The sequence below is a fragment of the Patagioenas fasciata genome, chromosome 2 (assembly GCF_037038585.1).
Source record: "Patagioenas fasciata isolate bPatFas1 chromosome 2, bPatFas1.hap1, whole genome shotgun sequence".
NCBI lineage: Eukaryota > Metazoa > Chordata > Aves > Columbiformes > Columbidae > Patagioenas > Patagioenas fasciata.
Window position 1 is genome coordinate 112,176,894 of NC_092521.1, and position 12,363 is coordinate 112,189,256.

General features: G+C 39.3%; 1 protein-coding gene across 2 annotated transcripts in view; it reads right to left on the reverse strand.

The window, feature by feature from the left end:
* Nucleotides 1-12,363, reverse strand: part of ITGA9 (integrin subunit alpha 9) — a 223,676-nt gene that overhangs the window by 34,064 nt on the left and 177,249 nt on the right. The window lies entirely within an intron of this gene.

Genomic DNA, 12,363 nt, shown 5'->3' on the forward strand with positions numbered 1-12,363 from the left:
AGAAGACTACATTAGCACATAATGCAGGCCAAAGTAAAAGGTGAAGCAGGCTCCCTGCATAGCATCCTCAGCACCTGATCCATATTACATACTTTCTAACTTGCTCTGAGTCTGGTCCTTTGGCCTGAATGTGCTGTAGCCACAACCAAGTGTTCGGTGCACTCTTCAAGTGCTCCTTTGTGATTCTTTTGCCCCAAAAGGAATCCAGTTTGTGTACTCCGCAATGTGAACCACAGCTCCCTGCATGGGGAAGGCTTTTAAAGCTCACTTCTGTACTGAACTAAGATGCTAGCAAAGAGGCACTCTGAGGCACACTTTGGTCTTCAGACCAGCAGAGCTTCTGCAAAAGGTGCTGACTCCAAAGGGGGACCAAATACAGACTCTGCACACTTGCCAGCAACAAGTTTTCAATTTTTTCACCCATGAGTGCGGATAATGTATTCACTCCTGTAAGCAAGACTTCTGGACTTCATATCATTTCTTATGTACCAGAGTGGTTACATTTCTACATAAGCAAACCCTAAAAAACCTAAAATCAGTCTTGATCATTCAAACTTCCTCCATAACTAGAAGTTTTTATATATATATATATGTATGTATGTATGTATGTATGCATGTTTAATCTGACCAAGTAGATTTCATTGAACAGCTTTACATTGCAGAAAAAATGGCATAAAAATAATTTTAAAGGTCTGAAATGATTTTCTAGTTTTTCTTCTTCTCTATATGCAGTTGTCTATGCTCTCACATATAGTCTACAACACCACTTACATGATGAGTTTTTTCAGAGTAACAGCATCAAATTTTTCTAACACAGAACTTCACCAGCTACTGATCCTAGACTTCAACTCTTGGAAAACCTTTCAAATTAAGAAAAAAAAAAAAAGATATGGTATTTTTGCAAAGAAACAATACTTTTGATTTTCAATTCTAAACTGAAAAATACGTCAGAGGGTGATTTTCTGATGGAAGCTCATATATTTTTGAAAAACTTTTCCACAAAGAACTTATAACTTCATATATTTATTATGATTTGCCAGTGTTCTAATTAGAACAAAGCACGTTTTGACCATCTTGAATACTGTATTCAACTTCCATGTGAGGCAAACCAACATCAAGAACAAAAGTAAAATTTTTCCACACAAGCTTTTACTGATAATGGTTTCTTTTTACAAGGCTGTCCCTGTGTAGGTTTGTTCCCATTCTTCAGTAACATCTTGCCATAGACTGCAAAACACCTAACATCAAGGCAAGTTAACGCAACCTAACATCTTCTCAAGTTCAAAGGCACTTTCATCAAACTGCTCAGCCCCGAGTTAAAGAAATGTGAAAACCAACCAACCAATAAAATTACTCCAATATTCCCACTGTGGAATACCAGAGTGATTAAAGTCAGCACAGACTGCATTCAGATCTCACCTGTGTTCTTGAACATTGCTGGATGTCAGAACAGGCACCTACAATTTTCAATAGTGAATAGTTATTGTGGGTGTCTCCCTTGGACACCTAATAGGCCTGCTTCCAGAAGGTGAGCATGTGACACCTAGAACCCACCACCTTTTAGAGAGTTTTCACTGGACATCCAAAATTTAAGAGACTGAAAAATCACTACTCGCTCATTAACATACTCTGTCTTATTGTATTCAACCCATGTGCATATACATGTAACATGCATAAACATGAAGAGAGAGAAGCCGGAACACTTGTACTACACAGACTGTAAACGGCACAGCGCATAACAGGCCTCTAAAGGTCATCAAAACTCTGCAAAGACAAATAGTATTACTAATCTATCATGATGTAGAAATGCAGAATAACCCATATGCTGCCTAACCTACCCATAAATGGCCACATGTTCAGAGACATTAGTCTCTAGCTTTGTTAGTTTACTGGAAGTTTTCCTCCCCTTAAAGAGCCTATAAGCGTGCTTGAGAGACAATGTTTAAATAGGACAGCCTATACAATGGGTTACTGTGCCAATTTTTTGTCGTCAGCGCAAACCACTAAGCTTCTCAGAGACAAGACGTAACTGCTGGAGAAAGCATGTGCATTACTTCATGCTTTTAAAATGCTCTATCTGCAACAAGGAAGAAATTCCCACAGGATGACTTTAGGGGACTCTGAATACTTGAAAAGTCTTATGGAGCAGGGGCAAACCCATGAAGCAGCAATGATTTTTAATCACATCAGATTACACCACCCTCAAGAAAAGTGGCAGGAGAAAATTTCAAAGTGAGACAGTTGCCTGTAAAATGTATCACGTGCACTCCACACACATTACATCCTACAAAACTGTAGGATATCTAATAGGGCTGTATGGGAATAGCATGTTGGATTCATTACCTACACAGGGATCACCATATTTCTCTGCACGAGTAAGGATTTATGAGAATTCCTGGGCTGGGCTTGGAACTCCAAGGTGGTATGAGTGCAAGGGGGACAACCACCACGCATTCCCCATGGCAACTTCTAGTAAGCCTTTGGGGCCTTTAAGAAACTGTTGGTATTTGCCAGCAAACATTTTAAGGGTTCCAGATATACTGCCTGTAGCAAGCTTCACAGATGGGACTGAAAGCCAGTGACCTCTCCTAGACTTAACCTCAACCCACTTAACACGTATCAAAGGTGAGACTCTCCATTTTTTCAGAGCCCTATATCCTGTCAACCTGGGAGAGGGAAATGAAATACAATTTCCAAACAGGGGGCTGGGAAGGTCAGCTGAGGAGCAAGCACAGGGAGGTGGAAATTAGCAGTTGGCATGGGGTTAAGTACGTGCATGTGGTAAGAGTCTCTTGGAAGAATGAGACTGAAAAACAAGAGGAAACTAGCTGTTGCTTCCAAAGAAGCATTAAGTACAATCTCTCTGCTGCTTTGCTGCATGTAAGAAGATGAGAGCTAATCCCACATTTAATGATTGGCATTTTACAAGATAAACAAGTGAGCAACTGTGTATCTTCAGCTCATTCCTTACAGACAACATTGGACTCCCACTAATGGAAAAGGGTTCATTAAGGTATTAAAACTTACAGTTTCCAGGCTCTTCCAGTAAGCCTCATTCCTCTCTTGAGTTAAATCATCATCGGTTACTAGTGAGACCCTGGAAGCCAGCAGAATTAAGCAAAGCAAGTGTGAAGGTGGAATCCAGCTGTGAGTGGGTGCGATGGAACCAAATTCATGTCCAATCACGGAAAAGCATGGGGACAAGCTCAGGGAAAACGTCATGAGACACAAGATATTTGGAATGGCAATTTTAGCTGCAGGAAACAAACTCAAGGTCTGAACACAGGTCAGTCATTTCACAAAATTGTTAACATTGTTCAGCTCCGAAATGAATGCCTTTCTCATCAGCCCTGAGGTATGCTGGCTCCAAAGGACAGTTTGGCTGTAGTCTTCTTGAAATTGCTGCCAGATAGTTTTTACATATTTCTCCCCTCTGATTAGCTTTTTTTACTGTGTCATTTATGTACACATACCTAATCAGTGGTTCAAGTTTGCAAACGGGATAATAAATAACAGATCCACTTTTGCTTGTCTTTGTTGCTAGTCATAGCACATTCGTCCTAATATTAGGGAAAAAATGTATATGCGCGTCCCGATTCAAAGATACTGATGTGAACAGAGATGAATTGATAGGCATGGCTAATCTAACATGTGACACTGAAAAAAAAAAAAGGTACTGACAAGAAATTCCAGACAGGGTCAGACTTTCAACAGTAGATAAATAAGTTATGTAAATATGTTATCTGAGTACTTGTTCCATATGCCAAAAATGTTTAATATTCACAGATAATGAAACATGTTTGAATCAGAGCAGTTTTGTTGATTCTGGCAATGAATTGAAGAGCCACTGAGACAACAGAAAATAATTTTTAAAATTAACCCCATTTTACACAACCCTTTGAAAGATTTTGACTAAAAATAGCACAACGCTGTTAAGGAAATCCAGTACTCCACAGATCCAATTGGTAAACTTACACGGCCACGAGAAACAGTATTTAAACAGCAAAGTGGAGCTGCTAAAGCATTAAATCAGGATAGAGGAGCATTCTGGCTCTTGCTCCTCCAGCCAAAAGGAGAACACCAGATGCACATTTGGCATAAATGTGTGCTAACCTTATTACAATGCCCGTAGATATTTTTCTGATGCACTTAACCCTGCAGATTAATTAAATAACCTGTTAAACAGGTTTAATCAGCACAATCCTGCTACATTTGCCTGGTCTTGGCCCTGCAACCACTTTGCAGGTACTTGGCAGCAATCCCCAGAAGTACTCTCAAGAACTAGTGCTGCCTACCACCCAGTTTAGTAAGACAAGCAAAGATCTTCTGATTTAAAGTTCTTGACTTACAAGACAGTGGCTTCTTTCCTAGACAAAAGGCACACAGTGAGAAGAAAGACCAACCACGTATATGATTTATCTGTAAAGTCCACAGAAAGTTCAGGCCTAAGCATGAATGAACGCATCTTACACAGAAACCAGTTTACATCTAACATTCATGTGTTCCTTGATATATCAGCTTCTAACAGCTGCAGTCTGAGACAGAGGCGCTGACAGGTACATTCTGTCTCCCTATGCTGACTGTGAAGTGCTTAATCAACACACGAGGTGGCAAATAAAATTCAAGGTAAAACTCAAGGGGCTATTTAAAAAGCCCCTGAGAACACTTGGAGTTCAGTGCTCCTTCAGCTAGGTTCTACCTGTCTCCAACGCATCCACTTCTACAGCCTTTTCTATGGTGCATAAAACACCAATAAACCCATAATTTTTCTTCCTAATTGTTAGACTTTCCTTGTGGGTTGGTTTGATTTTCACTAAAGCAGGTATTTAAATGTATCAGAAATGTATCCAAGATCAGCCCTAAGCTCTAGAGGCAGTGGGGAGAAGGCAGGACTTCAGAGAGAATGATTTTGCTGATCTATTGTAGACACTTCAAAATTAAAAAACCCTCCTCGCAGGCAGGCTGGTGGTTGGGTATTTTAAGTTAGGCAGAAGATGTCCTTTGTTTCCAGAACATCCTCAGAGTTCTTATTCCCCCAAGGAATGGTTTATTGGTAGTTTTGGTACTATTGAGTAATTTGCACAAGAGTGAAATGATGTACTTTCAAAGTCTGGAGAGAAATCCAACAAAAGACTCATACTTCCACTCTGATACATTACCAGGAGGTAATCCTCTCTTCCATCAAATGGGAGATAGAGTTTATACACAGAGATATCATTGATTTTAACTCTTCCTTTCTTAGTTTCTAAAGTTACGTTTAAAACACAACTCTTGTATGTTATTTACAAAAGTCTGGTTTATGAATCGGCATTTAAAAGAGGCATGCATATTGAAAGATTAATCAATTGGCTCTTTGCTGAATTTCCTTCCTCATTGTTTGCTAGCAGGAACAGCTTCATCAATGGGAAAACAGTGAAAGGATGCCATTCTTACACTCTTTCAAAAAGAAATAAAAAATAAAATAAAAATAAATTAAAATAAAATTATGTAGACTCTCTTACTTTCTTACTCAGTAGTTCCTTCACCAGGGAATTCTCTGCCTGGGAAGCTTACAAAAAGTCTACTGTATATTTTTATACCTCAGCAAAACTGCTGATTACTGTGGTATTCATTGAGCCTCCTACTTCCTTCACAAATCTGATAAGAGCTAATGTATATACACAAGTCACTTCATAAGAGTTTTTTCTCTATCTGAAATTCACTTTTATAAAAAGGCAAATCAGCCGTCTTTTTCAAAATTGGAATTTCACATATTCAGACAAGAAAACAGGAACTATGGGCAGTTCAAGAAGTAGCAACACTTTCAGTTGACCCAAACTATTATTAAGACTGCCACATTATATTGACAGGTCAAGAGTTTTGAGGGGAGAGAGTGTTGGAAAAATTCAATAACTCATTTGACAAATTTCACTCTTTCGTTTAGAAGCTAATTATAAACATGCCACAAGTGAACACATCAAGTGTTGTCATGTTCTGATTTAATTCATATATCACAGTGTATTTTAGTCCATGTTTCAATGGCCCTGATCTTTAGTACCAGTCTTTCTTGAAAGACAGACTTATCTTTGTACATTCAAAATGTGCTTTGCGTGAACATTATCTAGTATTTGCAAAAGAAAAACAAAATCACTGCTTATTAAACACTACAACACTCTCATTGCTAGAAGATTGAGAAAAAAAGAATAAGAATGTCACAAAATTTGTCCAAATCTGGTTACATTCCAGACTAGGAAGCCACAGAAGACTTTCTGCCATGTTAAGTAGTATTGCTTTATCCTCAAGGCAGTATCCAGCAATGCATGAAAAGATCATGAACTCTAACCAAGGCACAGATTTTCTACAGTGATTCAGATGGTCCCTGTAAAGCAAAAATGTCATTATTTCTTTTTCCACTTTGGATTTATTTTAAGATCCAAACTCAGGAAAGGACTTAATTTTTATGGCCAGTCATCCCTTCCTGCATAACGATGAAATCTTAAATGAGAGCTAAGTTCCTCTTCACTGAAAAAGCTTCAGCTGATAATAGGAATGTTTATGAGAGGTCTTTATGAACTGTTTTGGGGTTCTGTTTCCCATGTCTGGAGGCAACTACCCCATGCTGGACCACAGTGTATGCTCCAGTCTCCCCTCATGGCCATCCTGGGGACAGGTGGATGCACTGGTTTCTCCTGCAAATGACAGGGCTCCCAAAGTCAGATTCATTTGGTATCACAGAGATGTTCTAGACTGGGGGTGGAGGGAACACCTCCAACTGCCTAAGCAAAATGTTTTGGAACAGTCATTTAATGAAGCAATTAAGGAGAAGGTGGCAGGAAGGTCAGCAAGTTCCTGCACAATACACTCCCAGAATGAATAATTTCCCCCGCAATCTAACAATGCCTTTAAATATGGTGCCAAAATAAGTGTATGTGAGAGTGTGTACAGCAGTCACTCAAGTGAAGAGACTACAGGGGGCATGACTAATACAAATGCCTAAAATAAATCTTGCTATAAGTCCAAATGTTCCTATACAAACCTTGAATCAATGTCAGCAACCAGCAGCAGCAGTAATTGCTACTGGAAAAAAAATTTCCTACATCAAGTACTATCAGCAAATATTTACATTTTCACATGCTGGGACTGCCTATATATGTTTTCAGAGCCAAGACCTGAAACTTCAAAAGACAGAAACTAGACAATTTTCAACCGGCTGCCAACAAACAAGGGGTTTTCTACATAACAATAACAATCTACAGGTTTGCCTCTGTACATGGAGCGTGCAATAATGGGCCTGATAATCTCATATACTTCAAGGAGCGCCCAGGCACTACCAGCACTATAGAAAGCTTTGAGAGTCCTCCTTTGCTTATGGTTTTAAACATCAGCAGTGTGTTAGGCAAAGCTTCTTATTCTTATCCTGGAGAATAACGACCTACAGATAAGAAGCAGAAATTACTGTTAAAGTTTTAAAATTGCAAAGCTTTCTTTTTTATTATATGAGTGAAAAACAAAAACAAACAAACAAAAGTTGCCCAAAAAACCCCAACAAACATACACACACAACAACCTCAAGCAGCCTGGGACCTTTCACAGAACAAGACAGCAAGCTCTAGCTCTTCCCCTTAACATCTTCCTGCTCCTTACAGATATTACTGTGCAAATGCCGGGAAGAAAAATGACACGAGTGCTACACAAAACTGGCCTTAAAAATGTAACCTGTCATCAGCCAGGAAAGACTTGTGGCTCTGGGACTGACGCCATTTTACTTTTTCTGTTTCAGTGTTCACAGGAAGAGAATAATGTTTATTTCAACAATTTTCCTTATTGAACATGGCAAGCTTTTCTACAGTCCCATGCTCAGGCAGCCATTGACTTAAAAGGCAACTTGGAAAAGGAATTATGTTCAACTACTTCATATTGTTAATTCATTTCCAACTCAGCTTTGCTTCATTTTTTAAATCTTACTGATACCCAGCTTTCACAAAGGCACAATCCAGGTCTCACCCCCTCAGACAGAAGAAAGGAGAAGTTTGAAGCTAATAATCCAAGCATAACAGGACTACTGGAGGACTTTGGTTTGTCCTTCCAACAGAAGGACTTTCTGCTTTGCTCTCTAACCAAAAGTGAAGGGAAAGCTAGACCAGAAATGAGGGGCTTGAGCTGACTAGCAGACTCAAGATTAATGGGAGCAAGATTCATGAGACTGAGGTTTAACCTGTATTTTGCTCTCTGGAGATAATTTCCAAAGTCTAAGCTTGGATGCCTAGGGACACTCAGGAATTCAGGGAGACTGGATGGCTTTTGTACTGTCAGTGAAGACTGCCAAGTGCTTCTCCAGAGTTTTTTCTGTACCTCTCTCTCACTCCATTAATTAGTAGAGTAAGAGAACACAGTAATTTAAAAATATTCTATTACTAGCAATTACTAAAACAGTTATTACTGCACTTAGATCAAAAATAACATGCAAGGAACAGAGTTTCTAATCAGAAAATTGAGGACAGTATTTATTTCCTTCTCCTTCCTTCCTCCGAATTACTTTTTATTTCACTGTTTATACTGCAGACTCTTTAGAGAGACTGTCTTGCAATGTGTGCATCTCAATTTTCAACAAGATTCTTATCTCAGCAATGATAACACAGTTCTTTATGCCCTTGGTATTGACTCACCTAAGCAGTCTCTTAAAGAAAAAAAAAAATCAGGGCTTGCTGGCCAGCACAATGCATGCAATAGAAACAGCAATAGCTCCTTCCAAAAACCCACAAGCACACATGGCACTTGCTCTGGGTTAACAACTGAGCACCTTGGATTCTGTTGACAACTGTCTGATTGGAGTCTAAACAACTTGGCAGCCTTGCAGAGCTTGGTCCCTCCAGAGGAGGCTTCCAGTTCAAACTAACTCAGTTTCCAACTGTTAGTCCCTTGCTCCTCATAATTGTGTTTACCTTTGCTGGAAATAAAATAAATAGGAAGGCAACAATCTGATCCACTTCCATAAAGCCAGCATCAGAGCAATCCGGGACACATTGCTAATTCATGAAAAGCTTCAGGAAATACCCTGGTTAATTCGGCAGGAACTCCCACTGCAAAAATCTTTTTGGATGCCCCAGAAAGCAGCTCCTTGGCTGGCAAGTCAAGTAGCGCTTCTCTTGCCCTCCAAATTAACTCGATGCCCAAAGGAAATTACTAATCTTTCAGTTCAAAACCAAAACACACACAAGTATAGTAAGTGCTGTTTTCCTTTGTGGAAGAATAGATAATCAATGGCTTGAAGAGTGGAGAGTATACGTTCCTGTTAACACTAACTTTATTATAGTCTATTTGGGTGAAGCTCTTCTGTGTCATCACTTATACTGTTACTATCACAACACTGTTACTAACAAGCTAAAGTATTTAATTTATTATGTTTTTAACCCAGCTTTAAACCTCTGCCAGAAAGCAAATACAAAAAATACATAAAACCAAAAAACTAGTAAATTGTGTTATTGGTTTCCAAAATATCATTTACCACTGCAGAATCTGAACATCTCTATGTATCATCAATGTTAATGGTAAAATTCCCTAGTTAAAATGACTTGTAAAATTTCTAGCATTTCCTCTTGGTTTAAAATTTCTGATAGTTTTCTTTCAATTATCTGTTTTATTTTACTTCTGGCTTTTACTGTTGACTTGTGTCCTTTATATATTAGGGATTTTGTTGGGGGAATTGCTGCAGAAAATCCCAAGACCCCTTGAAGAGCATCTGAACATCTCTAAGGCAGAACTCCAAATGTCAAAGTATCTCTGTGACCTGAATTTCTCTGGAAGAAAATATTAAAGTAGTTTCTGCAATAAAGCAAAAAGCTTAGAGCAACAGGAACAGAGGAAGCACGAGGGCTGCCATTTCCTCTAAGATTAGCAAGATAATAATTCCTATTAACACCTCTCAGAGAAACAGACTGTTCCAGTGGGCCATATGTGACTCTTTTTTTTTTTTTGGTGACTGAAAGACTAGATCAGTCTATACAGTATGAAGGAATTAGCTCCCGGCACTATGCTGTGTGGTATATGTGTATTTGAGACACAAACTCAAGTGCTTTTACTATGCAGTTTCACCCATAAATTTCACTGCTGTACTGTATATAGGATAAGTGGCTTATTAGCTTTAAAAAACCACAAACCATGATGTAATCAAATCCCAAATACTGTATCAACAGTTTCACTTACAGATAAATGACAGTTCCTAATCCTCTGTATTAATGACAGCTATTCAGAAAGGTCCAGCAACACTGACACTTAGAACGGATGGATTATAGGTATTAAGATATAATTACAAAAACACCTGCACTGTCTGAAAGGATACTATCACCTTTACTGCACTCTAGATTCTGGGAAGTTCAAAATAAGCAAAAGCTTGAAATATTTCATGACTATGCTTACAAAAATGTTCTTGAAAAACAGTTCTTGCAACCCATTTTCCAAAGTTCATTCCAATCTGCTGCTTTTAGGTTTTTTGTTTGTTTGTTTGCTTAAGTATATTTGGTCTGTGAAAAGATGAAAAGCTCCCTTTTCAGTCAATAACAACTCAGTGGGAGAGAATCAGGAGGAAAGAGGGTAGGATGCTTTCCCTGTTACAATAGTAAGACTTGGGAGACATGGGTTCAGTGCCTGGCTCTGACAGAAATTTCCTGTGTGACCTCAGGCAAACCATTTGGTGTTTCAATTATTTATCTGTAAAGCAGGGATAACCACTATCCCAGACAGGATTTGCTTGGATAACATTTATTAACATGTCAGAGGTGCTCAAAAAGTCATGTATTAGACTCCTACTGACCATATACCCAAAATCAGTGGTCAAAGTGACCGAGGGTATGCCAGTATATCACACAGACATCTCTCATAAAAACATACTTGCCTACTACTCTTCAGCCTGTGACGCAAATAGGTCTCACAACAGCAGTCTGAAAGTTCTACAAACTGCAAACTAGAAGAAAGACATCAGGTAACATGGGGGGAAATGGAGCCTGCTGTTGGGGAAAAGGGATACAAACCCTGCAAGTATTTATTAGCACAGTGCTCAAGACCACACCACCCAGCTGAACCTCCTTTAAGGAAGCCATCAGAGGTACAACAGCAAGGAAAAACAAGTTAAGCACAAGATTTAAGGTTTTTACCACGTTTTTCTAACAGCTATTTGAAAACATATAGTCCACCCTATCCTTGTCAGTGTAACTTATGGTCTTATGTATAAATGATGACAAACTACACCTGAGGAGGAAGGGTCAGCACCAAACTCTTCTCTTTAGCCACCAATGACAGAACCCGAGGCAATGGCAGGAAGATGTGCCAGGAAAGGTTTAGGTTGGACATTAGGAGAAGGTTCTTCCCCCAGAGAGTGGTGGAGCACTGGAACAGGCTCCCCAGGGAGGTGTCACAGCCCCAAGTCTGACGGTGTTCAAGAAGAGACTGGACAATGCACTCAGACACATGGTGTGAACTGTGGAGTTGTCATATGCAAGGACAAGAGTTGAACTTGATGATCCTTGTGGGTCCCTTCCAAGTCTGGACTTTCTCTGATTTTTATGCCCAAAAATGAGCCTTTGTCCACTTGGTGGGTAGTGCACACCTCAGTTAATTCAAGCATGCAAAACAAGTGTCTTGTCTAAGACAATTTACCCAGACTTCTGGCAGAGACAACACAGAGAAACAAGCAATGCCTTGAAGGAATTAATCACACCCTACGTTAGATGGGCTGAGTTTTCTATTCCTCTCTTTTGGCTATATAGAGATATATACGATGATTGATTCCAGAGGAGACACCAGCATTTGGGCAGACAAAATCTTTTAAGGAGACTCCCACCTCTTTGCTGCTGCTGCTGCAAACACACTCTCTGCCACAGCACAGAGGGACCAGGGAAAGGACAAGGAAATGAGTCACAATCCTTGGACAGGTAGTGTGTTGAAGGGCAGGTGATCTTGTGCATATAAGACTGGACTAAATAAGACAGTAAAATGCAATGCCACGAGAAATAACACATACGCTGGAGAATTAACTCAGTCTATTAGGAGAATTGGCTCAATCTATGCAATGCTGGTGCCTCATACAATACCCCACATCTGTTTCTCGGGGATTCTGTCTTTAGTGCCCATCTATAAGCCATATATACGTATTTATCTCATACCTTTCAACAGCACAAATCTTGGAAACCTACAGTGAAAGGTCTTATTGGATCTGTATTTACAGAGATTCAGTGACACAGTTACCTGTATAGGAGGGATGGTAATACTTTTCAGCCAAAAGCCTAGAAAAGTAGGTAACAAAGAAAGTGTAATACTTTTTTTTTTCAAGTAGCCCAAAGAGCTGGTTTCATTTCACAAAGACAAATCACTCTGAATTTTAGCAATAAA